The sequence below is a fragment of the Oreochromis niloticus genome, linkage group LG22 (genome assembly GCF_001858045.2).
Source record: "Oreochromis niloticus isolate F11D_XX linkage group LG22, O_niloticus_UMD_NMBU, whole genome shotgun sequence".
Taxonomy (NCBI): Eukaryota; Metazoa; Chordata; class Actinopteri; order Cichliformes; family Cichlidae; genus Oreochromis; species Oreochromis niloticus.
In genome coordinates, this window is record NC_031985.2 from 10412439 (window position 1) to 10421848 (window position 9410).

Genomic DNA, 9410 nt, shown 5'->3' on the forward strand with positions numbered 1-9410 from the left:
ATAAAACATTCTCATGTATTTCAATCCATTAATTTCCTACCGCTCATGATCATGGTTGGGGGTGGCTGGAGCCAATCACAGCTGTCCTCCAGGACAACAACAAATTTTTATTGAATACTACAGAACGTACACGGGTCGTAAACTTCAGAAAGCCTTTTATCGAAGAAGATGGCTAAAAGAAAAAAAGATGAGGAGTATCGTACTTTTCAGCAGGAATGGACAGAGGAATTCGCCTTTGTGGAGAGAGCAGGTTCTGCAGTGTGTCTAATATGCAATGATATAATTGCATCGATGAAAGGGTCAAATATAAAGCGGCACTTCGACACACGCCATACTACTTTTGCATCGAAATATCCTACGGGGGACAGCAGGAAGAAAGCATGTCAAGAGCTACTGTGCAGAGTGCAAGCTAGTCAGCAGCAACTAGCAACGAGGTGACTGGAATTCAGCTAGCTTTGCTGGTGCTTTAGCCATGGTGAGAAACGGAAAGCCATTCACAGATGGGGAGTATGCCAAGACATTCATGCTTGATGGTGCCAATGAATTTTTTGATGACTTCGGATAAAGACAAGATAACCAAACGAATAAAAGACATGCCTCTGTCGGCAAGAACTGTTCACGATCGTACCATCATGATGGGAAATCAAATTGAGGCAACACAAGTGAAGGACACAAATGCAGCACCATTCTTTTCTCTCACTTTGGATGAGTCAACAGACGCTATTTATCCCAGTTCAGCGTGATTGCAAGGTATGCTGTCGGTGACACACTACGTGAGGAACGTCTTGCTGTTTTGCCTATAAAAGGGACAACAAGAGGGGAGGATTTATTCAAGTCTTTCACTGAGCTCGCCAAATAAAAAGATCTACTTCAGATGTGTGGCGAGCAGCATGGTGAGGTCATGTCGCTGGTCATTCGGGTGGTCAACTTTATTGTTGCACGAGCTCTAAATGATCGCCAGTTTAAAACAGTGCTGGATGAAGTTGGGAATATTTATCTTGGTCTTCTTCTGCACAGCAATGTGTGTTGGTTGTCAAGAGGGAAGGTGCTCAGCCATTTCGCAGCTTGTCTGAGTGAAATCCGGACTTTTCTTTAAATGGAAAACATCGAGCAACCTGAGTTAGCTAACACTGAGTGGCTCCTGAAGTTCTACTATCTCGTGGACATGACTGAACATCTGAACCAGCTCAATGTGAAAATGCAGGGCGTTGGAAATACCATCTCATCCCTTCAACAAACAGTGTTTGCATTTGAAAACAAGGCTGAACTCTTCATCGCCGACATCTAAACAGGTCGTTTACTACACTTTTTAAGGATGCATAAACAGTCAGTGACCTTGCTCAACATCTTGATCTTCAGCAGCTAGCGAGCTTCACATCTTAACTTCTTGCTGTCATTCAGAGCTCGCTTTGGAGAATTTCGTGAGCACACTCGTCTTTTTAAGTTCATCACTCATCCACACGACTGTGCAGTGGACAGCGCCGATCTGAGTTACATCCCCGGTGTCTCCGTCAGAGATTTTGAGCTACAAGCTGCTGACCTGAAGGCCTCAGACATGTGGGTGAAAAAGTTCACAACCTTGCTTATTATAGATAAGCAGTTATTCTGACAGGAGGAGTTAAACTTTACATGGAATCACCTGCCTCCCCAAAATATATAAAGAATTTAATCTAGAATTTTTTATTATTATTTTTATTTTTATTCTAGATTAAATTCTTTTTTTATTTTTATTCTAGATTAAATGTTTATTCTAGAATGGAATTCTAGAATAAATAGCAAAGAAAAAAGTAATTAAAACACACTTTGTTGTGTTTTGTGATTCAGAGACTGTTGGATTAAGTCTGAAGTCAGGATCTTGAAGTTTCAGCATGATGAGTCGTCCGCAGAGCTTCATAGAAGGTAAGAACATTAATGTGGTGGTAAAACAACAGGAAGGTGACGGAGCTTCAGTCAGATCTGAGTGATCATCATCAGACTTTTGATTAAAGTTATGATGTTTGTGCTGGAATAAAACAACATTATAACTATACGACTTGTTTAATCATATGAATTATTTTAATTTTTCATGAATCAGAAATGTAAAGATTCAAAAGTAATTGATGAAGAAAGAGTGTTTAAAAGTTCTGCAAAATGAAGCTGTGAAGAGCAAAAACAAAAACAGGAACTGACCAAAAGTATTTGTGACATGTTAACATGTTTTAACTCAAGTGTTTCCTGTGCAAAGCATCTTAATCAACTTTAATATTCTTGTATTGACACTCAGCTACATTTCAGTGTGCTGTAATAGTACTAAAGTACTGTAACATGAGAAACTGTTTAAAACTGTTGTAACTGATGAATACACACTTTTCTGAACTCTCACATTGTGTCTCCTCTAAATCTTCATCAGGTGAAGCTCCTGACTCTCAGCATGTAAAATCAAACAGAGGGTCAAAGGTCACCGCAGAGAGAGTGGCACTGGTGGTTCTCTGTATCCTGCTGGCAGCTGCTCTCATCGTTATTCATCGTCTCTCTGAGTTTGTGTGGTTTTCTTTTTGTTTCTTAACTTAAAAAAATCAATGATCTGATTTTCTGTAAATCAAATGAGAAGCAAAACATTTACAGTGAAGGTGTAAAACACTGCAGAGTGCCCACATTGGCTTTGTTTTAATCGTGTTGCAGCAAATTAAAGGTAGGTCCAACTTTTAATAACTTTACTTGTTTTTTGAAAAATCTGTCTTAATTTACAAAATCTTTGTTTCTCTCATTTTTAAATCAGCAGTTGGAAACATGAGAACTAAAGAAACACTGAAAATGCTCACACTGGTTACTGCTATAGTTTTAGGACAGTGACATAGTATATAGGGGTGGGTTTTTATAATCGATTTATCGATTAAAATCGATTCTGGCTTGGATAACGTGAAATCGATTCATTAAAATCCTGAATCGATTTTTTTAATATAAATTTATTTTGCCCGAAATGCCAGAATCTCAGGTGAAACCTCACAAAATTTCAACAACCACCAAACAGCTAAGACAGTAAATGAGAGCAGGTACACGGATTCTGCACAAAGACGTAAACACACAGCGCGGACCCGCGGATCAGAATCAGTGAGATGTCGCCTTTCTCACCTGACGGCACGGACACGGTCAGGGCTGAAAGCCGACAGCTCGCTGATTCTGATCTGTCGGCGGGTCCGTGCTTTGTGTTTACGCCCTTTTTGCGCTGATTCTAAAGCTGTTAGTTTTATCTCTCTCCAAACGATATGACTGAACCAGCAGCAAAAGAAGATCCAAACTACGCTTCACATAAACATCGTCATGAACTCCCTCTGACATTTACTGTTTTGCTTCCACCACACTTCATGCACAGCTCTCTCTCTCTCTCTCTCTCTCTCTGTACTTCAAGAACAGTTTCCCGTCTAAAAATCTGTTTTCTGCATTATTCGCTTGCTTGTTATGCACAAGTCTATCGTTGTTTACAGCCATGTCAGCTGCTGGGGTTTTTTTTCGTTTTACATACTTCCGAAAAGAAAACCTAATTTCTGCCGTTCAATACTGAACAAATTTAAACTTTTTAAAATTATGCAAAATGCAAAACGCTTAGTGTCTCTAAGAAAACCGCTGTAACGTCAGAAGTAACGTTCATATGTTGATTAATGGTTTTCTTTCATTTTTGATGTACTGCAGAATATTTTTATAAAATCCCAGGCCAGGAAAACCACCTTCATGTTTTTCTGTGTTTTATCTTCAGCTACTTTGACACAAAGGCATCTGCTGTGACGCTTACACCTTTGATAAAGTCTTGCGTGTGTCAGCTTCCTTTTTATAGATACAAAAATATGTAAATGTACTGATCTGAATTATAATATTTCTGACTGTCAAAATTTCCCAGATTCAAATCAAATCGAATTGAATCGAATCGAATCGAATTGAATCGAATCGAATCGAATCGCGGATCGAATCGATTCGGGACCTTGTGAATCAGAAACGAATCGGTTCTAGAAATCAATGACGATACCCAGCCGTAATAGTATAGTCTCTGTTATAGAGCGTACACTGTTCACTATTATAGTCTGCTCAGAGTGCTATCCTTCCACTACTGTAGATATATTCATAGGAATCTGTAGATCTGTTTACCATATCGGTACATCAGTATATATTTAGCACATCTGTATATTTGTTCATACTCTGTATAGCAATATAGAACATCTGTATGCTGTACAGATCAGCTGTAAATCTCTATATCTGTACATATACAGATATACAGATGATATACATGTATACAACAGTACATCTGTACATTTATCTGTAGTTAATCTGTATATGTCTTCTCTACTTATCTGTATATAATTGCTCTAATTGCACTTACTGCTCTTGTACTTCTGATTAGATGCAAACTGTATTTTGCTACCGTGTATTTATACATGTGTAATGACAATGAAGTTGAATCCTAATCATAAATACAAAGCTACCAAAATCCTTTCAGTGTAAACAAACCTCACTGACTGACTGGTTTGTTTGTTCTTTTTTAATCAGCGTTTGACAAAATTAGAACGAACAAAGAGCTCGAAAACCTGAAACATCACAAAATGAAGTGTGAAAGTAATCTGACAGGTAAGCATATACAGCTGATTGTTTCTAACCTTCAGTCTAAATCAAAGTCGTGAGTCGGTCTTTGTTTTAATTCAAGCTTTGGAAAAAAATAGATGATGAATGACTGATGACTGTTTTATTCTTTATCCTAACAGAGACTCTCTCTAAGATAAAATCATGCAGCACGGTGCAGCCGACCTGTCCAGGACCTAAAGTAATAAGTAAGTTATAGATTTTGTCTCTGAGACACAAACTTCAAGCTAAGTTCACACAAACATGAACAGTGATTCTTCCACCTGACTGAAGTTGTTGCTGTAATCTCTTCAAAGATGATCCTTGTTATAAATGTGAAGAAGGCTGGGAGCAACATGGAGGAAAGTGCTATTACTTCTCCGTAAATAAATCATCCTGGAAACAGAGCAGAGATGAGTGTAGAGCTAAAGGAGGAGACCTGGTTAAGATAGACATCATAGAAGAGCAGGTATGAAACACTGCTGCAGGTTCATGTTCTCACATGTTTTATCACATCTTTATATTTCACCTTTTCAGCGCAGAAACGTAAACAAGGTCTAGGTTTAGGTATTAATGTATCTCCCAAGCTTGCAGATCTAACTAAATTAAACCATATCCCACTTTTAAAGAAGGTAGAAGGTGATCTGGCTAGGTGGAAATGTCTACCCATATCACTCATGGGAAGGGTTGCCGCTATAAAAATGATGGTATTACCAAAAATAAATTATTTATTCTCAATGATCCCAACTAAACCGCCGCAAGATTGGTTCAGATCTCTAGATTCATATATGTCCAAATTCCTTTGGAAAAATAAGCCCCCACGTATAAGCTTAAAAACACTACAAAAGACCAAGGATAAAGGAGGATTAGAACTACCTAACTTTCAGCACTACTTCTTAGCCAACAGGCTTCAGTTTATCTCAGGAAGGCAAAAACATACCCTCTTAGATGAACCTTGGCTAGATGTAGAACAAGCACTTTGCAATAATCTAGAGATTTCAGATCTACCATTTATCAGCTCAAACATCCAACGACATGAATGCTTCAAAAGCATCAACATCAGCTCTTCTCTGACAGCGTGGTGGGAGTTTCTGAAGTTGACAGAGTCTTCATTAATCCCATGCAAACGTACACCTATCTGGAACAACCCTGACATATTACAAAACAATAATATGATAAACTTTTCAGATTGGAGTAGTAAAGGAATCAAATACTTAGAACATATACTAGAAGGAACAGAATTTATTTCATTTGACAGACTAGTTACACAATATGGGATCAACAAGAAAAGATTTTTAGAATATCAACAAATTAAATCCATAATAAAAAAGAGATTTAAACCGGGTCAAGTTGAACTACAAACGCCACCAAGTGTGGTTCAATTTCTTACTCTTAAAACCCCCAAATTACTATCCAAAATATACAGAATGCTTTCTAAAACAGATGAATCAATATCACTTCCTATTGCAAAATGGGAAGCGGATTTATCAGTTAACTTAGACCAAAACTTCTGGTCTCAGATTTGCTTAAAAACCTTTCATCTAATTAGAAATCCCAGTCTTCAATTAATTCAATACAAAATACTACATAGAGTGCACTATACAGGCCATCGGATGTTCAAGATGGGCTTTACGTCTACCAACAACTGCTCACACTGCCAAACCAATTCACCGGACAATTATATCCACGCTCTTTGGTTCTGTCCACCAGTTCAGAAGTTTTGGCGCGAGATATGTGAAAACTTATCAAAGTGTCTGAAATGTAACATTCCAACTTCCCCTTTAGTATGTTTGTTGGGCAGCTTAGATAATGTCACTCCGGATAAGAATATAGCCCATATGGTTTTCACTGCCCTATGCATAGCCAAGAAAACAGTCCTCATGAACTGGAAAAATAAAAATAATCTTAATTCTAACCAATATAGAAATTATCTATTAGATTACATTAGTCTTGATACAGCCTCTGCCACCACATCAGATCAATTGCTCTGGGCTCCTTTGATCAGCTCCATCACCTAGTGGGGGTGGGGGTCTTAGTTTGGTCCCACCTTCACTGTTGTGATTGGTGTGGGGGTAGGGACAGGCTTAGGGCATCAGGGGGTTCCCCGGGAGCATCTTCCTTGGGGGGCTCAACCCGGGTAACGGTCATGGCCAATTAGGGGCTCTGTTGGCTCTTAGGTGACGGTTTCCTCGTGGCTGCGTGCAGCAGGGCTAGGGGAGGGTCTGTGCTGACGGACGTGGGTTACTGACCTGGTAGCCTGGCTGCCCTGGGTGGGTCCGGGATGGGCGTGAGGTTCTGGGGGCACTCCATCTCTGGGCTGGGGCCCTGGCCAAGCCTCAGGGGCTTGGGTCCTGGTTGGTGTGTTGCCGGGGTTGTGGGCGGGTGGGTGTATGGGGGCCCAGTCCTGGCGCAGGGTGCCGCCTGTGCATCGAACCACCTGGGGGGCTCTTCAACTGGTGGGGGAGGTTGTCAAATCCTGCAGGAGATTTCCTCTCTTCAGGAACTCTCTCTGCAGGAGGGGAGATACAGGAGAGGTGGAGGAAGATCTCAGCCTGGGCGTCTATTGTCTTGTGTAGTCTGGAAGATGAGTGGATGATGGGGTGGGTGCAGTTTTCTCTGTGGTGGGGTCAGGTGGACTGTCCCGGGCTCTGTGGGGCTGGGCGGCGTTGCTGCACTGGGCCCCGGTCCGGATGGGCCTGGGCCCCCTTTCCCTGGCGGGTTGCAGAGTATGGGGGTGCCTACTGGGGTCACTTGCCCCTCCCTTCCTTCCCTCCCCATCTCCAGCTGCCTCCCTCTTCCCGCTCCACCACAATCACCCACACATGCAGGGCCTTGGGGTAGGGGTGTGTCACCAGGGTGCAGAGGAGACATCCCCCCCCTCTGTCCCCTTCTGGCTGCCTCCGCCTCAATTTTATCCCACAACTTAGACATTCACATTACTCACACTCTCATTACACATACATATAGGATCTTGGGGGTGGGCACGCTACACGGATTCCAAATTACCATCAGGGTGTACACCTCACCCCTGGCGTCGTTGCCCACCTCTCAATTTTAAATACACGTAGACATTGAGGGCTAGCAGGAGGGGCTATACGCTTACCTGCTGCTCTGGCAGGTAGCTCCATGCCCTCCTGGGTTTTAAATGCACCTTAGAACACACATGCATCAACACTACATATGAGCGGGTGGAGGGAGGTTTGGAGTCTTCCTACACCCTGTTCTCTGCGGCTGCTGGAGCGGGGGGGCTAGGAGGAGGAGTTGGCCGTCCGACTGGGGTCTGGAATGTGGGGCCTCCCTGCTGCTGCGGAGTCGGGGCAGTCTGCCTCTCCCCACCGCAGGGAAAAAGGGTAACACCACCTGGGTCTGGGCGCAGTTTCCCCCTCCAGGGGCAAGGGTACCTAGACCCGGGGCTTAGAGTACGCTTGGGGAGTGTGATTGTGTGTACAGTGTCTCTCTATGTCTGTCTCCACGTTGGGTGAGTGTTGAGTAATTGTATATGAGAGCATGAGGGTGGGAATAGATGTTTGTATCTGTGTGTGCCTGTTTGTCTGTGTCTATATGTCAGGTTGGGTATCAGACGCCGCCTCTCTGGGGACATCTCAGGCCCTCCAAGGTTTGGAGGCCCATCTCCCCCACCACTTCCCCTGCCGGTGGCAGACGCCCTCAGACATCGGTGCGTTGGTGGTTCTTTGTGTCCGGGGGTGGGCGCCCAGGTACCCACCGGCTCACTCCTTGGCGGCTGCTTATCGGGGCCTGGAGCCTGGGGCTCGCTCAGGCCACTTCGGGGATGGGGTGCCCTCGGCCTCTCGGCCCGGGGCTCGGTCACTCAGGCACAGCTGGCTGCCGGCGGAGCTCACGGGCACGTCACTGCAACCCCCCCGGCTTCTGCTCCGCGGCTGCTGAGTGACCCCTCATCTGGGACTCTCCTCAGCTCTTTCTGGGATAGTGGCGCGGCTGCCCCTCTGTTGGTCTTCCTTGGTCTCTTGTGTTCTGGGGCCTCTGGATGTCTGGAGTTTTGATCTCCTCCATACCTGCTTCATGCCCTGGAGGACGGGGCAGTGGCCCCCACACCCTCTAGCAGATCATTACATGAAGGAACCTTTTAAAAACAAGCGCGTTCATGCTCACAGGTGCACACACGGGTGATCACACACACAAACTACACCCTTTTTGGCTCCTACCTCAAAGCACACTGTGCGCTGTCGATCTCACGTGCTGCACAATAATGTTTAATATTTAGTATTTACTGTCATATTCCCATATATCATTGTGATGTTGTTTATTACTCTCGTTTTCTTCTGCTTGCTTTCTTTTTTCTTTCTCAACAGGTGATCCAGGTGATCGATATATGTATTTTTTGTCTGCTTATTCTGTTGGTTTTTGTTTTTGCCCTTTCCCCGTCCCTCTTCTCAGCTGTTTTTCTTTCCCTCTTTCTTTCTCCCCTTTCTTTCCACCAGTCAAGTCTGTCCCGTATTCAGCAAGTGAAAATAAAATAAACAATAAAAGGTGAATCAAATGGACCATTACGGCAAGGCTGGGATGGTCCATTTGGTAAAGTAAATCCGTTGGGCATCTTTCTTCGCCTTTAGACAATAATTCTGATGGCAAAAGAACCAAACGGGACAGGTTAAAAAAAAAAAAAAAAAAAAAAAAAAAAAAAAAAAAAAAAAAAAGTTAGACAGTCGGGCGGCGAAGAAATATATACTTATGGTGCTTTCACGCAGCAATCTGCTTCCTGTGCATCTCCCAACCAAAGTGGTTGATGTTCTGTATTTAGAACTGGTGGCAGCTGACTGCTGCAGGTACTGGCTGCATCTTAA

At 43.1% G+C, this 9410-nt stretch overlaps 1 protein-coding gene across 1 annotated transcript in view; it reads left to right on the plus strand.

The window, feature by feature from the left end:
- Positions 1–5050, plus strand: part of LOC109196562 (hepatic lectin-like) — a 78735-nt gene extending 73685 nt beyond the window's left edge. The window contains exons 2-7 of the transcript XR_003216011.1: positions 1825–1899; positions 2390–2496; positions 3096–3097; positions 4519–4596; positions 4731–4796; positions 4905–5050. The gene's annotated coding sequence lies outside the window, so the exon portion shown is untranslated. The remainder of the gene's footprint in view (positions 1–1824; positions 1900–2389; positions 2497–3095; positions 3098–4518; positions 4597–4730; positions 4797–4904) is intronic.
- Positions 5051–9410: the final 4360 nt, after the last annotated feature.